This window comes from Lactuca serriola, chromosome 5, assembly GCF_051521515.1.
Source record: "Lactuca serriola cultivar US96UC23 chromosome 5, Lser_US96UC23_V15, whole genome shotgun sequence".
In the NCBI taxonomy this organism is placed as follows: Eukaryota; Viridiplantae; Streptophyta; class Magnoliopsida; order Asterales; family Asteraceae; genus Lactuca; species Lactuca serriola.
The window spans coordinates 177,809,843-177,830,044 of NC_136412.1; positions in this window are offsets into that span (position 1 = coordinate 177,809,843).

Genomic DNA, 20,202 nt, shown 5'->3' on the forward strand with positions numbered 1-20,202 from the left:
CTCTATGTGACTGCATAAAGCTGAACATAAGGGACTCTCTGGACCTCCCATGGTCCAGATCTAAGGCTTATTCCACATTGAGACCTCAAACATTCCATAAACCTCTAAAGAGAATTGTTAAGAAACCTTAAATCAACATCAAACAGGAGAAATGGTCCGATTTGTTACCTCAAAGTGAAGCTCCAGGCTTCATAACCTCAGTACATCAACCCCCTCTGGTCCCTCTTGCTAGAATCTCATCTTCTCTTTAGAAATGACACACCAAAATGCTCAAGATGGCTCTTCTTTACTCTCTAAGCTCTCAAGGATGATTTAGGGTTTCTCTAGGGTAAGGATAGCCGCAATGTGAGGCTATGAGTACCCTTAAATAAGCTCCAAAACCCGGGAATTAGGGTTCCAATTGCCAGCGCAGACTCGGCGAGTCATATGCCCGACTCGTCGATTCTGGTCGCGAAGATTCGCGAAAACTTCCTCACCTACTCTACGAGTCGTGGCACCAACTCGTCGAGTCCCTCCTTTTTCTTGAATAATTAATTAAAATTAAATCATACCCGAAACTCTGGATGTTACAATTCTCCCCCACTAGAATCAGACTTTGCCATCGAAGTCTTGCGTTGGAAACAACTCGGGGTACTGCTCAATCATCTCCGACTCCACTTCCCACGTCAGCTTGGATCCTTATCCGTGCTGCCACTGGACCTGAACTAGAGGCACTTCCTTGTTCCTCAGAACCTTGATCTTTTGATCCCTTATCGCCACCGGTCTCTCAACATAGTTTAGGCTCGCATCCACCTGAATATCCTCTAATGGTACCACTGTCGACTCGTCGGCTATACACTTTCTCAGCTGCGACACATGGAAGGTGTCATGAATCTTGGCCCAACTCTGCAGGTAACTCTAACCGGTTGGCTACCCGGCCTATCCTCGCAATCACTCGGAATGGACCAACATAAAGGGGCCCCAGCTTGTCCCTCTTCCTGAACCGGGTCACTCCTTTCCAAGGAGATACATTTAGGAGTACGAAGTCACCGGCCTGGAACTCAAGCTCTGACCGCCGTCTATCAGTATAACTCTTCTGACGACTCTGGGCCGTTAGTAACCTCTGTCTGACCTGCTGAAACTGCTCGGTCGTCTGAAGCGCAATCTCTGTACTACCCATCACACGTTGCCCTACCTCTCCCCAGCAAATGGGGGTCCGACACCTCCTCCCATACAACAGCTCAAAGGGTGGCATACCGATGCTCGAATGATTGCTATTGTTATAGGAAAACTCATAGAACCTCAACCCCATAGTTGAACTTCCATGGTTACCCATGACATGATCCAAAATGTCTCACTGACTTCATCTTTGCATCAACTATCTCAGCCCTGTGACATGTAAGTCACAAAATTTCCAAATGAAAACTACAATCCAACCGAAGATCGACTTAGCCCCGATCTTTGATGTCTACTGCACATATCTCCGTGCATCTCGCGGTATCTCCCGCACCCGAGTACTGACCTATACAGGTTAATACATCCAATGACGACAATACCCCTCATCCAAAAATTCACCTCAGAATTCTAGAATTTCATCTCGTTTACCCATGCACCATCAATGCCAAACTCAACTTGAGATTTTGGTCTGACAAAGAGTTGGAAACTCGCTTCCCAATAAGATACTCTTCTCATGACTCGGCCTGCGCCCCAAGCAATACCACTTTTCCAACTTCCTCATGTTGCGACAATCACAACTCAAAACAAAATATAATGATTCCCGACAGAGACGGAGACCCCAGTTTCACCCCTGGTTCAACCACCAAGCTCCAAAAACACAATACTAGGGCTACTCAAGCCTAAAACTCTTCTGCATCATACACTGATCGGAGAACACTCCATCGTCACACTCTCTTGCCGTCTAGTGAATACTATGGCCCCCCGCAACATCACGATAACCTCTTGATGACTAGTGAGTACTACGGCTCCCCATAGTATCACAACACCCTCTGACCAGTAAGTACTACGGCTCCCCGTAGTATCACCACACCACACTACGTCCACTAACTCATGCTCCGCAAACTATCATAGATAGCTACACATACTCGACCCAAATATGCATCCCAGACTCTGGCGGCAACCGGCATAACAAAATACCTACCTCTGCGGAGATCCACTTTCTTAAATAATCCCTCTTGATGTCAATACTCGAAGGGCTCCCACTGGAACCGTAGATACATGATACACCACTAGTTGTCTCAAACTTAAGATTCCAAATAACTCCGAAATCGGAACATTATACCTGGGTACCACGGAACACTGTTACAGACATCACAATGTCCTGCCTCAACAACTGATCTCCTACTCCCAGCACCATACAGGTACAACAATACATTTCCTCTGAAATCCATAAACAATTCTTCATTTTACCCAATGCGCAACTTCAGTGTATCCAAACACTCAATTGGAATACAAAGAAAGCGCTAACGCTTCAAAACACACTAATGATCCTTCGAAACCCTTTCCTCTACTACTCAAAATCCAAGCAAGAATTCACATACCGGCCCAAGAGTTAGCTGCTCGATCATCTTCTATCTACCCCAAAAGGGCATATACAAACCATACTTCGACTCAGAAGCTCTCAACTGCCCATACCATCATTACGAGCCTTCCGCTTGAAACGGCCCTGACCACCACCAAATTCCTGACCATCGGCCACCTGTTGTGGAGACACCCATCCTTTCACAGACACATACCACATGCATTATCTTGCTCTGCACTTTTCCTTGATCACCAATGACCTTGGTCTCATGAATTCGAGCCGCAGGTTTTTGCATCCAATCCCTAACCGCTCTTGCACAAATCTCTGGTTCCCTTAAAAAAATACTCGGTTCTCCCCTACTTGGGGTTTGAAACATCACCAATTGACGCATCAACAATCTACCGCACAGACAGTTCCCACCAGGAACATCGCACCTACGCTTGGAAGGTTCCACACTACACCCAATGATCTCCCCATGTAGAGATCAAGAAACCTCAAATACCCTAAATCTCCGAAGAAATCCTCATGAACTTCTCATCACGACTGCCTCTAACCATTCGAAGTCTCATACCATCCCAATACCGAACATTCCAATTGTCTAGTACTATCACTGACTCTTAGACTGAAACAAGTCATCATACTCCTCATCCTCGACTTCTCAACCCCCGTTCCAACACGTGAATCATCACGAGAATGGGGATTCCACTACCATACTCAATACCCATCATAGAAGAGCCACCGCTCTGATATACTCGTCTGGATTACCCGCTGATATCGCTACCACACGCCATACTATACTCAATTAGGGTGTAATGTGGTCCTTGACCATCTCAGTCCCCACTGACTACCTGCTCATGGTAGATCATTTCCTCACGGCAGACATGCTGCCTGATACATTGGTGGAAAAAATAGACATCAATGTCAACCCATAGGGTTTACTCCCAAACCCATAACTAAAATCTCACGTTTCTCCTGTTTCCCACAGGAAATATAAATAGCACCCATCAGGTCACAAAAGGTGACATCTCCTCCATCAACTGATTGCTCACTCAGACCACAATCCCCCATAAATGCCTTCTCTACTAATCCCTGAGTCTTGCGACTACATCTGACATCTTACTAATAATAATTTGAAATGCTCTCGACCTCCCTCTCAAGGGATGCCTCTTCGGACTCAATCATGGCCCTTAGGTCTAAAACCCCATCGCGTCCAGACTCCACTAATCAATCCTGACCGGACAACCGGAGAATCACAAGCATCATTTTCTAAGAACCATGGTACTCATCCCATGACATCTCTCCTCAATCTGCTACAATATATGGTACTCGAACTATAACATCACCCCTCAATCTGCTAAGATGCATGGTACTCGAACCATGACATCACTTCCCAATCTGCTCCGATGTATGGTACTCAAACCATAACATCACTACTCAATCTGCTCTCGAACCATAACATTATTCCTCAATCTGCCCCGATGTATGGTGCCCGAACCATAACATCACTCCTCAATATGCTCTGATGTATGGTACTCGAACCATAAGATCACTCCTCAATCTGCTCCAATGTATGGTACTCGAACCATAACATCACTCTTCAATATGCTCCGATGTATGGTACTCGAACCATAACATCACTCCTCAATCTGCTCCGATGTATGGTACTTCAACTATAACATCACTCCTCAATCTGCTCCTTAGAACCTTCAGAATACTCCCTGTATCAAGTATGGGTCCTCTGCTTTCGGTAGTACGGGCCCATACTACCTGCCACATCTACCCATACTTTCAACACAGACCATCCCAGAGCTCCTAAGTAGCTGCTCAACCCTCTCGTTCACCAATTCCGTCACGTGTGCTCACTCCTCAGCGAAATGCTCTATTCCGCCAGCGTACTCATCTAGATAAAGTTACTCCCTAGGCTCTTCCTTGGTCCTCCCACTTCTCCGCCATCAGCTGCTGAAGAGCTCCTGATGGTGCCAGCCATCTACCTCCTGAATATCGTCATATTCACTTGGTAGTTGACTCCCATCATCGGGAGTTCCACCAAGCACGAAGCAAGCAGCATTCGGGCATCGAAGAGTACATAAAACTCACTCTGGGTGATAACTCCGCTTGCTCTGCTCATTCTCAAAAGTACCACCGAACTCTGTAACTCTACCCCTTGCGGGTTCTAAATATTCCTTCGATAAACACCACAATACTCTTCTAGGCATCTCTCCTAGAGTACTCCTTTACTCAAATACTCTAAAAGTATTCCAACTGAATACTCTCACTCATCACATACTCAAAAGCACAACACATATAACAGCAACTCCTAGGCTAAGGCATCACAAATCAGACCACTCTAGTCCTAAGATATGAAATACCTAGCCTGTCTCTAGCATGCATAATATCTCATAAAATGTATCATAAACATCTCATAACACAAAAGTAAGGGTATTTTGGGAAATCACCGTTCGGGCTCTGGCTGATTGTACACACTGTTCTTTCTCGTTTTCCCTTTTAACTCTTATTCACTTTTAGAAAATCATTTCTTTGAAAACTTTTCTTACTTCCTCCGTTTGAGTCTAGATTTACCCAAAGGTGCATCCGAATCCCTCAAACCAATGCTCTGATACCAACTTGTAACACCGAAAAATTTTAAATTTATTTTATTCATTTTTATTTCATAAAAATGCACATTATCCTATATAAACACTTTTTATTTAAAAATCATCAACAAGGTTTTCAGAACATTATGAAATTCCAGGATTTGTATTTGTCACAACTAGGAAATTCGATGCCTTGTAAACATTGAACAATGATAACAAATGTGAACCAACAATGTGAAAGCATGTAGGATGCTTATTCAATAACAACATAATTTCAATCAAACACTTCATACAAACGTTCAAATAGTCATCAAAGAATTGGAAACCCTAGAAATCCCGGTTTAAGTCCATTCTGGACTAGGATTTCCTTATTCGACCCAATGGGCCAATAAGCTTTCAATTTGACTATCTTGGGCTTAGAACTCTTAAATGGGCTCTAATTGGACCCACTTCCATATATTTTAAATATTTCGGGCCATATTGGGCCTAGAATGAAATAAAATACCTAAATGGACCTTATTAGGCCATAACTAACCTAATTTAGCCCTAATGAGCCATAAAAATCATTTCTTGAATTATTTGGGCCAAGAATCATCTAATTAAGCCATAATATGGATTAAACACCAAAGGCCCAAAACAATTCCCTTCTCTTTCTCTAATTCTCGGCCCAACCTCAAAGCATGAAGAAGGAGAGTTGACTTTTCTGCCACCTCATTGTTATTTGTTGGGTCTCTATGCATGCAACTCATACTTCCAAGCAAATATCTTATCAAGTTCTCTCTTTTCCCCTTGTAACATCCCGAGTTCAGGAGTGCAAATTCAGGGTTCAAAGTGTAAATGTGAAAGAGCAACTCGGCGAGTACATGGGTGGACTCGGCGAGTAGGGTCGTGATTCTGGTCGCGTGTTAAGTGGCCAACTCGGCGAGTCGGCGGCTGGACTCAGCGAGTTGGTGCTGTGTGTAGAAAACCCTAATTTCGGAGGATGAGCCCTATATAAAGGACATTATACCCTCTCCCCAGCCTCTTTACCCTCTCTTGAAGTCCAGAAAACCCTAGGGAGCGTTTGTGAGTGGTTTGAGAGCATTTGAACCTTGGAGAAGAGATTTTGGAAGAGATCTTGGAGAGTTAAGAGGCTTGGAGCATGGGGCTTTGCTAGGATTTGGATTTCTCTTCTGTTGGAGTTTCCTTTTGAGGTATTATTGCGTTGCTTGGGCTTTTATTCTTCATTTTGAGGTTTTTGGAAAAGATAGCATGTGGTGTTTTGAGTTGGAGGTTAGATCTGAGGTTTCTACCTCAGATCTAGAATGGAGAACGTCTATAGTGCATTAAAGTCCCTGTTCTTGAGTGATTGGTGAAGCCATCTTGTCCCAAACCCTAACCCTAGAGTGTTTTATGCTTATATCTCTTTGGATTCACATAAAGTTTGCCACTTTACGTGATGGATGGGTTGTAGAAGGGTAGATCTATGGTTTGGATCATTTGCATGGCCTGGAAAGCTTATGTATGGATTAAGATCTAGAGGTACTCGGTGAGTCACTAAGGTGTACTCGGCGAGTTGGTTGAAGATAGCCTTGGACTCGACGAGTCTGGTCGTGAGGTCCTAACCTTCTTCTGGTTGAGCTGTTAATCGGTGAGTCAAGAGAGGACTCGGTGAGTTGAGTGCGAGGGGACTCAGAGTTGTGGGACTCGGCGAGTCTCGGGGTGACTCGACAAGTTGAGTCGCGGTTTGGGGAAGTTCTGAGCATGGGGACTCGACGAGTCGACGGGTTGACTCGGCGAGTAGGGTCAACCAGGAGGGTTGAATTTGACTGAGGACTTTGACTTTGACTAAAGAGTTGACCAGTTGACTTCCAGGAGTATTTGGTTGTTATTGGTGATTTTTTTTCGGTGATTCAGTGGTGGATTTCGTGACGCTGGTCGGAGCAGCATGGACTGTTCTTCAATCGACAGTAGCAGGTGAGTCTTCTCACTATACTTTACCTAGAGTGGTAACAGAGTTATGTGATAGAGATATTATATGCTATCTATGTGATGTGTGGCACTGCATTATTTCTATGTGATTTATGTTGTGTGTATATCAGAGTGAGGACTGGAAGGTCCATAGAGCTAGGACCAGAAGGTCCGCAGAGTTAAGGCCCAAGGGTCCATAGAGTTATAGCCTCGAGTGGCTAATATATGTTATATGTGGTATTTTTAGAATTATGTGTCAATGTATTTGTATGTTGTTTATGTGTTGAGATTCATTGTGATATGTGATTCAGAGTTCTCAGAGTTAGGACCTTTGGGTCCTTAGAGTTAGGGCCAGAGGGCCCACCGAGAGTTGGGACTGGAGGGTCCCACTGAGACACACTGACCCGAAGGTCAACAGAGTTATAGCCTTGAGTGGCTAATATGTGTCAGAGTGGTATTTTGGGGAACTCACTAGGCTTCGTGCTTACAGTGTTTTATGTTATGTGTTTCAGGTTTTCTCCAGATCACGGGACGGCACCGGCTCGATTGTACACACCAGAAGAAGCAGTTGTTTTGAAGATCCTGGTTTATAAATTGATTGAACAAAAGAGTCATGTATTGTAATTTATACAAAATGGGATTTTTATGAAAAGTATTAAGGAGAAAAGTAATATTAATTCAAAAAAATTGTTTTGAAAAATTTCGGCATTACAAGTTGGTATCAGAGCCTTGGTTTGAGGGATTCGGATGCACCTTCGGGTATGTCTGAACTCAAACTGAGGAAGTAAGAAAAGTTTTCAAAGAAATGAAATTCTAAAAGTGAATAAGAGTTCAAAGAGAAAGCGAGAAAGAGCAGTGTGTACAATCAGCCAGAGCCCGAACGGTGATTTCCCAAAATACCCTTACTTTTGTGTTATGAGATATTTATGATACATTTTATGAGATATTATGCATGCTAAAGGCAGGGTAGGTATTTCATATCTTAGGACTAGAGTGGCCTGATTTGTGATGCCTTAGCCTAGGAGTTGCTATTATATGTGTTGTGCTTTTGAGTATGAGTGAGAGTATTCAGTTGGAATCCTCTAAGGGGATTTGAGAAGAGGAGTAGCCTAGGAGAGACGCCTAGATGAGTATTGTGGTGCTTATCGAAAGAATAGTTAGAACCCGCGAGGGGTAGAGTTGTAGAGTTCAGTGGTGCTTTTGAGAATGAGCAGAGTAGGCGGAGTCATCACCCAGGGTGAGTTCTATGTATTCTTCGATGCCCGAATGCTGCCTGCTTCGTGCTTTGTGGAACTCTCGATGATGGGAGTCATCTACCAAGTGAATATGACGATATTCAGGAGGTAGATGGCTAGCATCATTAGGGGCTCTTCAGCAGTTGATGGCGGAGAAGTGGGAGTGACCTTAGCCAGATGTGTACGCTGGCAGAGTAGAGCATTTTGCTGAGGAGTAAGCACGCGTGGCAGAATTAGTGAAAGAGAAGGTTGAGCGGCTACTTAGGGACTCTGGAATGGTCCGTGTGGAAAGTATGGGTAGATGTGGCAGGTAGTATGGGCCCGTACTACCGAAAGCAGAGGACCCATACTCGATACAAGGAGTATTCTGAAGGTTCTAAGTGGCAGACTGAGGATTGATGTTATGGTTCGAGTACCATACATCGGAGAAGATTGGGGAGTAATGTCATGGATCGGGTTCCATGATTGGTAGCTAATTGAGAGGTGAATCCATGGTTTGAATACCATGATTTGCATCAGATCTAGAGGTGATGTCGTGGTTCGAGTACCATGACCCGTGACAGTTAGTGTTATTGGTTCTACCAGTTAACCATGGTGATTGGTTAGACCAAGATCGAAGGTGAAAGAGTATGGGGCTAGAGGGCCATGGTGGACGAGTTTTAGTGAAGTATCCCTTAATGAGGAAATCGAGTTAACCCCGAGGGATTGTTGATGAGATGCCAATTGGAGTCGCAAGACTCAGGAAGGAGTAGAGATGGTAGTTATAGAGGATTACAGCCTGAGTTGAGCAACCAGCCGATAAAAGAGATGTCACCTTCTGTGATCTAAGTGGTGCTATTTCCGTTTCTAGTGAGAAACATAAGAGGTGTGAGATTTCAGTTTGGGGGTTTAGGAGTAAAACCCTGCGAATTGACATCTATGTCGATTTTCCTCCAGTGTATCAGGCAGCATGTCTGCCACGAGGTAAGGATATATCGTGAGCATGTAGTCGGTTGGGACTGAGGTGGTCAAGGACCACGTTGCACCCTATTTGAGTATAGTAGGGCATGTGTAGCAGTATCAGTGGGCAATCCAGTTGAGTATATCAGGGCGGCGGCTCTTCTATCTATGATGGATATTGAATATGGGAGTGGAGTCCCAGTTCTTGTGAGGATTCAAGTGATGGAACTTGGGTGGAGTAGTCGAGGGTGAGGAGTACGCTGAATTATGGTTTCAGTCTAAGAGTCAGTGATCTTACTGGACAGTTGAGGTATTCGGTATTGGAATGGTATGAGGCTTCGAATGGCTAGAGACAGTCGCGATGAGAATCCCTGAGGATTTCTTTGGAGATTTAGGGTATTTGAAGTTTCTTGATCTCTAAGTGGGGGAGAACCGGGTATTTTATTGAGGAAACCAGAGATTGTGCAAGAGAGGTTAGGGGTTGGATACAAGAATCTGGTGGTGACCAGGGCCGTTTCAAGGGGAAGACTCGTAATGGTGGTACGGGCAGTCAAGAACTTCTGGGTCAAAGTATGGATTTCATATATCCCTTTTTGGATGGATAGGGGATTATTGAGTGGCCAATTTCCGGGCCGGTGTGTGTATTTCTTGCGTGAATTTTGAGAAGTAGGGGAAAAGGGTTTTGGAGGATCACCAACGTATTCTGAAGCGTTAGCGCTTTCCTTGTTTCCAATTGAGTGTTTGGGTACACTGAGGTTGCACACTGGGTAATGGAGAATTATTTATGGAGTTCAGAGGAAATGAATTGTTGTATCTGTATGGTGCTGGGAGTAGGAGAGCAGTGTTTGAGGCAGGATATCGTGATGTCCGTAATGGTGATCCATGGTGACCGGGAATAATGTCCCAATTTCGGAGTTATTTAGAGCCTTGAGTTTGAGACGACCAGTGGTATATCATGTATCTACGGTTCCAGTGGGAGCCCTTCGAGTATTGACAGCAAGAGGGATTATTTTAGAAGATGGATCTCCGCATAGGTAAGTAATTTTGTTATAGTGGTTGCCGCCAAAGTCTGTGATGCATATGTGGGACAAGTGTGTGTAGCTATCTATGATAGTCTACGGGCATGAGTTAGTGGACATAGTGTGGCGTTGGGATGAGTTGAGAGTATGGGGTGAAGCTACGGGGAGCCGTAGTATTCACTTGTCAGAGGGTGTTGTGATGCTACGGGGAGTCGTAATGTTCACAAGTCAAGGAGAGGGAGTCGTGGTACTACAGGGAGCCGTAGTACCCACTTAACAGTTGGTGTTGTGGTGCTACGGGGAGCCGTAGTACTCACTAGTCAAAGGTCGTCGTGTTATTGCGGGGAGCCATAATACTCACTAGACGGCGAGAGAGTGTGATGTTGGGGTGTTCTCCTATCAGTGTTTGATGCAGAAGAGTTGTTGGCTTGAGCAGCCTTAGTATAGAGTTTTGGAGCCTGGTGGTTGAACCAAGGGCGGAACTGGGGGTCAGAGTTGAGTCGATCCTCGGTTGGATTGTATTTTTTCGTATGAGGAAAAGAGAATTTCGTGACTTGTGAGTCACTGGGCCGGGATTGTGGTCACGGTGAGGAAGCTAGTGAGATATTTTGGATCACGTTATAGGTGATCTTTGGGGGTTCAGCTGTGGAATCAAAAGCTGAACTGGTACTCAGTATCGAAGTGGGATATGAGAAATGAGCTACAGTTTGTCATGGTGATATCTGAGGACACTTCAGAGCGAGCGGACGATTCAGACGGTCGAGGACGTGCTTCGGGCATGTGTATTAAATTCGGAGGGAGTTGGGACACGTATTTGCTCTTGGCCGAGTTTTCTATACAATAGTCATCATTCGAGCATTTGTATGCCACCTTTTGAGCTGTTGTATAGGAGGAGGTGTCGGACCCCCCATTTACTGGGGTGAGGTAGCGAATGGACCCGAGAGTCCTTACGAGTAGATCCAGAACATGTGCGATACATGGAGTAGTGGCAAGGTTGACAAGTGGATTTCCTTGGGTAAGAAAAGAGAAAGGTATGTAACCTCGGGAGGGAGTGTTGGTTCATGGAAGTGAAAGCAGTAGTGAGAATGGATGATTTGGAGTATGGTGGTTGAACACTGTGTCTGTGCCAGTGGTATGGAAGCACATCCGGGTTGGGTGTTGGTTGAGGTTGCGGAAGAACCTTTGGTGGTTTAGAACTAGAGGAGTTCGGAAGGAGATGCAAGAATAGAGCCTTGGATTTAAGTATGATTGTGATTTGGAGGTTATGTTTATAGTGGTAATTCATCCTGGGGACGTCTGATGGTATCGTCAGTGTGTCGGATTTTTCCAAATCGAGGATGTAGAGCAGGCTCAACATGTGTATGCGATTTCGATCAAGAGCTCATGGGAGTTGCTCAAGGGCTGCAAGGTGTGTTATCCTGTCAGCACGGAAGGAAAAGAGTTAGATTCCGAAAGGAAGCGGGATAAGTCCCAACAGTCGGCATCGGGTTAGGATCCGGTGGTTCAGGGTGATATCTAGCTTGGTAAGGGCTTAATGATTGTTGTGATTTGGAGTGATGAAAGTATCATCAGGTGATCATTTGGCTAATAAGGTTTGCAATCAGAGAAAGAAGCCGATGGCCGACTTGATTCGATTGGTGATTACTGTGAGAAGGAGTCAGACCTTATAGGGGTTTGGTAACAATGTTTGAAGGAACCTGTTCTGGTTAGTGCCAGGAGGTGCATTACGAGAGTAGTTCTGGAGTTGTGTGCCGCAGGCTTCGAGGACGAAGCCTAATTTAAGTGGGGGAGAATTGTAACATCCCGAGTTCAGGAGTGCAAATTCAGGGTTCAAAGTGTAAATGTGAAAGAGCAACTCGGTGAGTCCATGGGTGGACTCGGCGAGTAGGGTCGCGATTCTGGTCGCGTGTTAAGTGGCCAACTCGGCGAGTCGGCGGCTGGACTCGGCGAGTTGGTGCCGTGTGGAGAAAACCCTAATTTCGGAGGATGAGCCCTATATAAAGGACATTATACCCTCTCCCCAGCCTCTTTACCCTCTCTTGAAGTCCAGAAAACCCTAGGGAGCGTTTGTGAGTGGTTTGAGAGCATTTGAACCTTGGAGAAGAGATTTTGGAAGAGATCTTGGAGAGTTAAGAGGCTTGGAGCATGTGGCTTTGCTAGGATTTGGATTTCTCTTCTGTTGGTGTTTCCTTTTGAGGTATTATTTCGTTTCTTGGGCTTTTATTCTTCATTTTGAGGTTTTTGGAAAAGATAGCATGTGGTGTTTTGAGTTGGAGGTTAGATCTGAGGTTGCTACCTCAAATCTGGAATGGAGAAGGTCTAGAGTGCATTAAAGTCCCTGTTCTTGAGTGATTGGTGAAGCCATCTTGTCCCAAACCCTAACCCTAGAGTGTTTTATGCTTATATCTCTTTGGATTCACGTAAAGTTTGCCACTTTACGTGATGGATGGGTTGTAAAAGGGTAGATCTGATGGGTTTTGGTCCTAAGACCATCCTATGTGCTCATACAAACCCTAATGCTTGGATCTAGGTTACTCTATTGTACATGCAAGTTATCCAAGACTATAAACCCTAATTCTAGCATATAAGTAATCATATTGACATAAGAATGGGTTTAAGATGTTACCTTGATTGTTATGTAGCAATAACAATCCCAAATCTCCTTGTATTGACTTTAGAAAGCTTAGAGTCACAAATGTCACTCCTCTAATGGTTCACAAACACCATAAGCAAGAGGATGAAGATGAGAGAGGATGGAGGCTGCCCAAAACGTGTTCTAACCCTAGAAGAATGATTCCCCACGTTTTTGGGTCATAAGGGTCTTATATATAGTGAGGCTATTAGGGTTATCTAACAAGGAAACCCTAATTTGGATGCTTAAGCCCTAAGCAACCCATTGACTCCTTTAATTAGGGCCTTGGACGATTTCCTTATGGGCTTCCCCATAGAATTCGTCCACTCCTTAATTTAAGACAATCCATAGCCCAAATTGCAATTATCCTATAATTACAATTCCAGTCCCTTAAGTTTAATTAATCTCTTTTAGTCACAAAACTAATTACCAATTAATTATTGACTAATATTAATTAAACAATATGATTTCTCCTTTAATATATTATTCTCATAATATATTAATAAATCATATTCAATCCTTTCTCTCCATAATTCATCCTATCAAGTTGCTTTGGTGAAGGCAACCCAAAAGGACCATGCACCATCGGGTCAAGTACATACCAAAATAGTTATGGACTTAGACACTAATCCAATAGTCTCCCACTTGGATAAGTCTGATAACTATTATGCGTATGACTTCAGATCCTGATTTGCAATCGTAGCTTTCCAAAGCCGCTGTCAACTCTGATCCTATCAGATACGCGTGTCCTTTAGATAAGGGATCATATATTCCTCCATTCTAGATATCATATGAGATATGATTTCAAATCATTCTCTTTGTACTATATCTCGATTCCCGATTTATGATGACTTACTAATTGAACAAATCAAATTAGCCCTAGCCCGACCGAGCATTTACGTTTGTCATCACTAAATCATCGAGGGGCCCAAAGATATCGCTTTTATCCTACTTTGGATAAAAGGAATGGATAAACTTTGATTCAATGCTTGCTTGCACTCACCCACCGAATTACACACAACAATATGTTTTATAACACCAAGTTACTAGTGCGTTTACATATTATCAATGTGCAACCAATTTGCAAGATACAACTCACACATCTCGGTTTCAAGAATATAAGATGTTATCGTCTCACCAATCACTCGTGATACAATTCATTGAATGATCCAAGTGAGCGTGGGTTTAGTCCAATGCTCAAATTCATATTCATAAGCACTCGTGAACGTTGCAGCAAACATTTGCTTATGTCTAATACTCTTTTAGACAATCCACACACCAATTCACGGCAGTCTTCATTCATACCTACTTCCAACATATGAACGACTGTGGCCCGTTCGAATAATTTGACTGTTCTGAACCAATTAAATTATTCAGGAAGTCAAAACATGCAAATGTGAAACACAAGAATAATACTAATCCCATATGGCCTCAACCCTTTGAGTATAAATAAAACTCCTTTTATTTATCACCATATTGATTACTCATTATTTTTCGTTTCGGGTAATCAACTTCTTACTTGAATTATTACACTTGTCCCATGCTCTTAGCATGCACACAATGTTTACCTATGGTTCTTACTTTGTGAAATAGACCAAATTGAGCACATTTCCAATCATTCTCATTTCACAACTCCAAATCCTTTTTCATAAGTGAAGGAATATCAAATTCTTGCTACTTATAGAATATGCTAGATTCTAACATTCTATGTAACGATCCTTTCGTAATGTCACTGCATCAAAATCACAAAGACTATTGCCAATGATATTACAAAGTCCTCTATCGGAGATTGTTACAAGACAATTCCTTAGATATGATGTCTCTCACTCAAAGTACATTCCTTTGAACATCCTTTTGCATAAAAGTTTCTAATCTAGACATAGATTTTCAATATTCAATTTCCAATATGGACATGCTTCCATATTTTCCATATGACAACTCATTCTTAATAGAATCTTATCTATTCGTAATGATGTCGATATGGTCCATCCAATATGGAAACATTTCCATAATTTTCATATGACAACTCATTCTTAATAGAATCTTTTCTATTCATAATAATGTCGATATGGTCCATCCAATACCATGCTTCCAACTACTCACAAGCGACCAATCCTCGTCAAACTTTGGATTGTCCTTTGATAGTTGTTTAATTATTTTAGTCAAAACCAATTCTAGTCCCTTTTCCCTCTAAATGCGCTTGACATTTGGAAAATTTTAGAATGGTCAAACATTAAAGCATTTGCAATCGATCATATACCCGATGCGTATGGGACACGACGCATAATGTTTTATTTGCTATGTTCTCAAAATTCGAATTGTGAATAGGAATGCCGTAATCATAATCGAAATTTTAAGAACACACTATGTACCCTTGACTAAATTTATTAACATTCCACAACCTAAGCCTTTAGATTTTAAATGAAGCATAATATTCTCTCCCTTAATTATAGCAAAACAACTTTACAACCCTTACGACTTTGCAAGGATATAACTCTTGTTTTCTATAATTAATATTGCCAACTTGCAATACGTGCCTTAATAATCATACAATCATAACATTTATGCTCCCACTATCATGATGATTATTATAAAACATAACACTTATGCTCCCACTAGCTTTGACATGTATTCAGAAACAGCTTAACTTTCAAAAAAACAATGCTTATTGAATTTCTTAAGTTCATGTTTCTAATACTTAGTGCTTTGATAATCTTTTATCAAGGCTTCTTGAAGTTATACACCTTTTCCTTAGATAATTCATATGTGTGTGTAAACAATTTCCAAACCTCACAATTCAAATTATGGAAAGGGATACCGTAACCATAATCGAATTCGAGAATGCAATTTTACAATCACTATCTTCTTAAAATCTTTCTTAGTGAAAGCATTTCCTCACAATCATTTTCATGAAGGAGGAAATCTTATGACACTTAGATTTAAACGGTGTATTTGTTCCTATCCATGTGAATTTGTCAAAACCAAAGTTTACGACAAATTCAAACTCATATGGATCGAACTTTCTTAATCTTGATTTCTTGCCTTATGGTAGCACAGCTGCTCACCACGTCTTCCAAGTAGTTAAGCAGCTCACCTTTTCCTATCAATGTACCTTTCATTGATCAAGGTCCTTGCCTTTTATGCATTCAAATGAGAACACATAGAACTCTCATGCATAATTAACTCAATTGGAACAACACAGAAACAAATAATGTCAACACGATAGGTTGTAAACCTCAACTCGTGTGCTAGTGATGATCTATAAGGTTTATTTGATTTGTTCTTGAAACCTTTCAAGACCATTAAGACTCCCACTAACTCCTTGACATATAAGATTCTCTTGTCAATAAACATTTCTTGACAAACAAATATTCAAGAGTTAGTGTAGCTTATATCAAAACATTTCATAAATTGGTCCTAGTTGGTCTTTGTCTTATCCAAGACATCACAACATTCCACATTTGATGAATGTTATAAACCTTCTTAATACGTATCACTCAATGTCACAATCTTAACTCTAAGACTTGTATTGGAACGAAGTATGATTGACTTCTTGATTTAACCATTTCTTCAATTCTTGAATCCTCTTCTTAGACATGCAATTGTACTAAGACTCACTTAGAGGATCAATTGAGATATGGTTCTTAATCATTAAGACTTATCATAAAGCATAAAAGCTACTCTCCTTTCTTCTTAGAATGGAGAAACTTTTATCTTTCTGCCTACATGATTCTTCTTATTCGTTTTGCTATTGATTTAAACTTTTTCAATCAATTCATAATTACACTTAATCTTGTAAGTATAATCATATTTACTAAACCTTTAGTAAATCATGACGAATATCATTGTTACTCTTATGGTGGATTTGATTAACATGCAACTTTGTGTGCTCGATCTCCTAGTCCTTCACTTGACACTTTGTCAATGAATTAGTCTAATTTCCAAATATGAAATTTCTCATTCATCGTGCAACCAAGTTGCATGATTCCAAGTTTCTGTCCAATTGAAAATTGGGCGATGAGAAACTCTCCCTATTTGGTAAACTCTCGACTTTCCATAAATAACATAATGAGAACCAAATCCATTATTGCTAATAATAGAAACATTCAAACATCAATTTTTCATACACGCCATTGCAAGGATAAATAAATAAAATTTATTTTATTGCGGAAAAATTTGTCCTTACAATGCAATTCATTGAAAAACTATGCTAATACATCTTTCTTAGCAATCTTATTCTAACTCTAAGTAGTGGCTCAAGAATCCAATCTTCAAGTAATGCGATCGAAATCCTTTCCTTCACGGTTAGATTCTGCTCACTTCTTCCCTTAAGCTTCCTTTCTTTTCTTCGATCCTACAAACCATCAATTGTGATCTTATCACATTATGTATTAAGAATCTAGAATAGAAGCTTAAAAGAGTTAGTTAATGGATCTTACCTATATTATAGTCATACGTTTCGACTCTCCCATCTCTTAGATCTCTTAGGTAAATGGGGCAGCTTCGTCTCCAATGCCTTTTCTCTTGGCAATAAAAGCAAATTGACTCTTTTGGAACATGACATGGAACTACTTCAGACATTGCCTTTCTCTTATGATCAAACCTTTTGATCATATCATGTCTTTCGTTGCCATTGTCTATGTCCATAGAGGTCCTGAAGGCAGATTCACCAATCAACTTTGCTTTTCTATTGCGCCAAACCATTGCTGATTCAGCAGCAATAAGCATATATGTGAGATCTATAAGGGTCACGTCGCGGTTCATCATATAGTACTCTCTTACGAACACACTATATAAGTTAGGAAGTGACTGAAGAACCATCAATAGCCATTTCCTCACAGACAACGGATCCCAACATTCTTAACCTTTCAATGTGTGACTTCATCCCTAGGACGTGTGCACACACCGACTTTCCTTCTTTTGTTTACTTGCCAAAAGGGCTTGAGTGATCTTGAACTTTTCAAGCCTTTGAACTTGTGGGTTAGGGAGAATAATTGGAGGAGGTGGAGGAAGTGAAGCATGATTTCTTGTTCCTCTATCAAATCGTGGAATATCATCTTCATGGGGAAAGCTTGTTCCACGGGATTTGGAAAGACCATAGTTGTCGAACTTTGACATCTACAAAATGGGAGAAAACGAATTCAAGTTAGTTGATTGATTGAGTCCTTAGTAAATCACCCAAATGAGATACTAAGGCTAGGACCCAACACAATATTTTACAACTCGGGAGAGGGATGCCGTAACCCAAATTGCAGGACATTTGAAGGTAAGTGAATGACGATTCACTAATTTCCACCATGAAAAACGAAAAAGAAATTTAAGTTTTAAATCTATGAAAACTCCTAGATCCTATGAGATTCATTGAAAATTTCAATGGCATGTTTAAATCTCGATATGCCCCCTCTTGTTTGTGACTGGGATGCCGAGAATCACAAAGCGGGTGTGAATAACCATGCAAACTTACATGGTGCCCTCACATGTTACAGTCACCTATTCGATGTGCCGGTAAACCACACACGCTCCACCGAACTATGACAAGCATTGATCACCCTTTGCTACCTTTGCTTAGAACCATTTAGTGTGCCGGTAAACCACACACGCTCCACTAACGTCTTTGCAAGGGCACAAAGTGTAATTTCATGGAATTGCATCAATTCACTTTTGCCTAAGTAACTAAGATTGGGAATTTTGTGAAAACCATTTAGTTACTTTAATAATTCATTATACTTATAATGGAAGGTTTCGTCCTATCCTACCCATTCGGCTAACGACTCTCCACTAGTCAAGAGTGCGGTGGGTAAGAGTGGATACCCATTCAATCGCCATTTTATAGGCAATTTCCTTAAACACCCCTTATAGACCAGCTTCGTGAATGAGGCCTACTAACGGTAAGACTGACTTTTACTCATACATATATATAATGTTAGACTTTTAATGTTATATATATAGTATAGGGTGTATTTTACACTTTTAAAATATTAGGTGGTCAAATTTAACAATTATACTTTTAATTCAATGAAATTTTAAACCAAAAACTTTATGGATTTATTAAACCTCTTTTAATTATACACCTTAATTAATTAATAAAACCATAAGGGTGTGATTTGAACTTTTTCAAAACAATACTAGGGTTTTAAAATTTAACATTCCTAATTAAACTTTTAATCAACTTTTAAATTCCAAAACTTGAGGGCAAGTTTTTGAAACATTTCAAAACATTAGGGTTTAGAATTTAAATATATATATCAAAATTAAACTATTAATGAAAATTTAAATTCCAAAACTTGAGGGCAAGTTTTGAAACCTTTTTCAAAACATTAGGGTTTCAACTATTTAAATTTCAAAACAACAAAACTTTTTGGGTTCAAATACAAACTATAAAACCTAAAAGGGGAAATATGAAACTTTTCAAAGCACAAGGATCAAATAACAAATAATCTAAATTAACATTTAATCACATAATTATCCATATTTGATTTATTTAATGATTTCTTGCAAAACAATTTACCAATTTAATCAAAATAATTAATCAATTATCATATAAGGAAACAATTATCTTATTAATTGATAAATATCTTCAATTAGATCAAGAATATAGTCAAATATATCATAAAATCGAATTAATATTGATATAATATGATAAGACAACTATCCTTAAGCAAAAACAACAAGAAATCCCGGTTTTCCCTCCTTCTGACGAGCCGACTCGCCGAGTCAGGCATGGACTCGTCGAGTCACCTTGGACTCGGCGAGTTCATCTATGGACTCGGCGAGTCCAGCCTCTAGAACCACAAAAATCGAATTTTTCAATCACATAATGCATTAATACAATAGAAACTAGTCTAGGCTCTGATACCACTGATGGGTTTTGGTCCTAAGAACATCCTATGTGCTCATACAAACCCTAATGCTTGGATCTAGGTTACTCTATTGTACATGCAAGTTATCCAAGACTATAAACCCTAATTCTAGCATACAAGTAATCATATTAACATAAGAATGGGTTTAAGATGTTACCTTGATTGTTATGTAGCAATAACAATCCCAAATCTCCTTGTATTGGCTTTAGAAAGCTTAGAGTCACAAATGTCACTCCTCTAATGGTTCACAAACACCATAAGCAAGAGGATGAAGAGGAGAGAGGATGGAGGCTGCCCAAAATGTGTTCTAACCCTATAAGAATGATTCCCCACGTTTTTGGGTCATAAGGGTCTTATATATAGTGAGGCTATTAGGGTTATCTAACAAGGAAACCCTAATTTGGATGCTTAAGCCCTAAGCAACCCATTGACTCCTTTAATTAGGGCCTTGGACG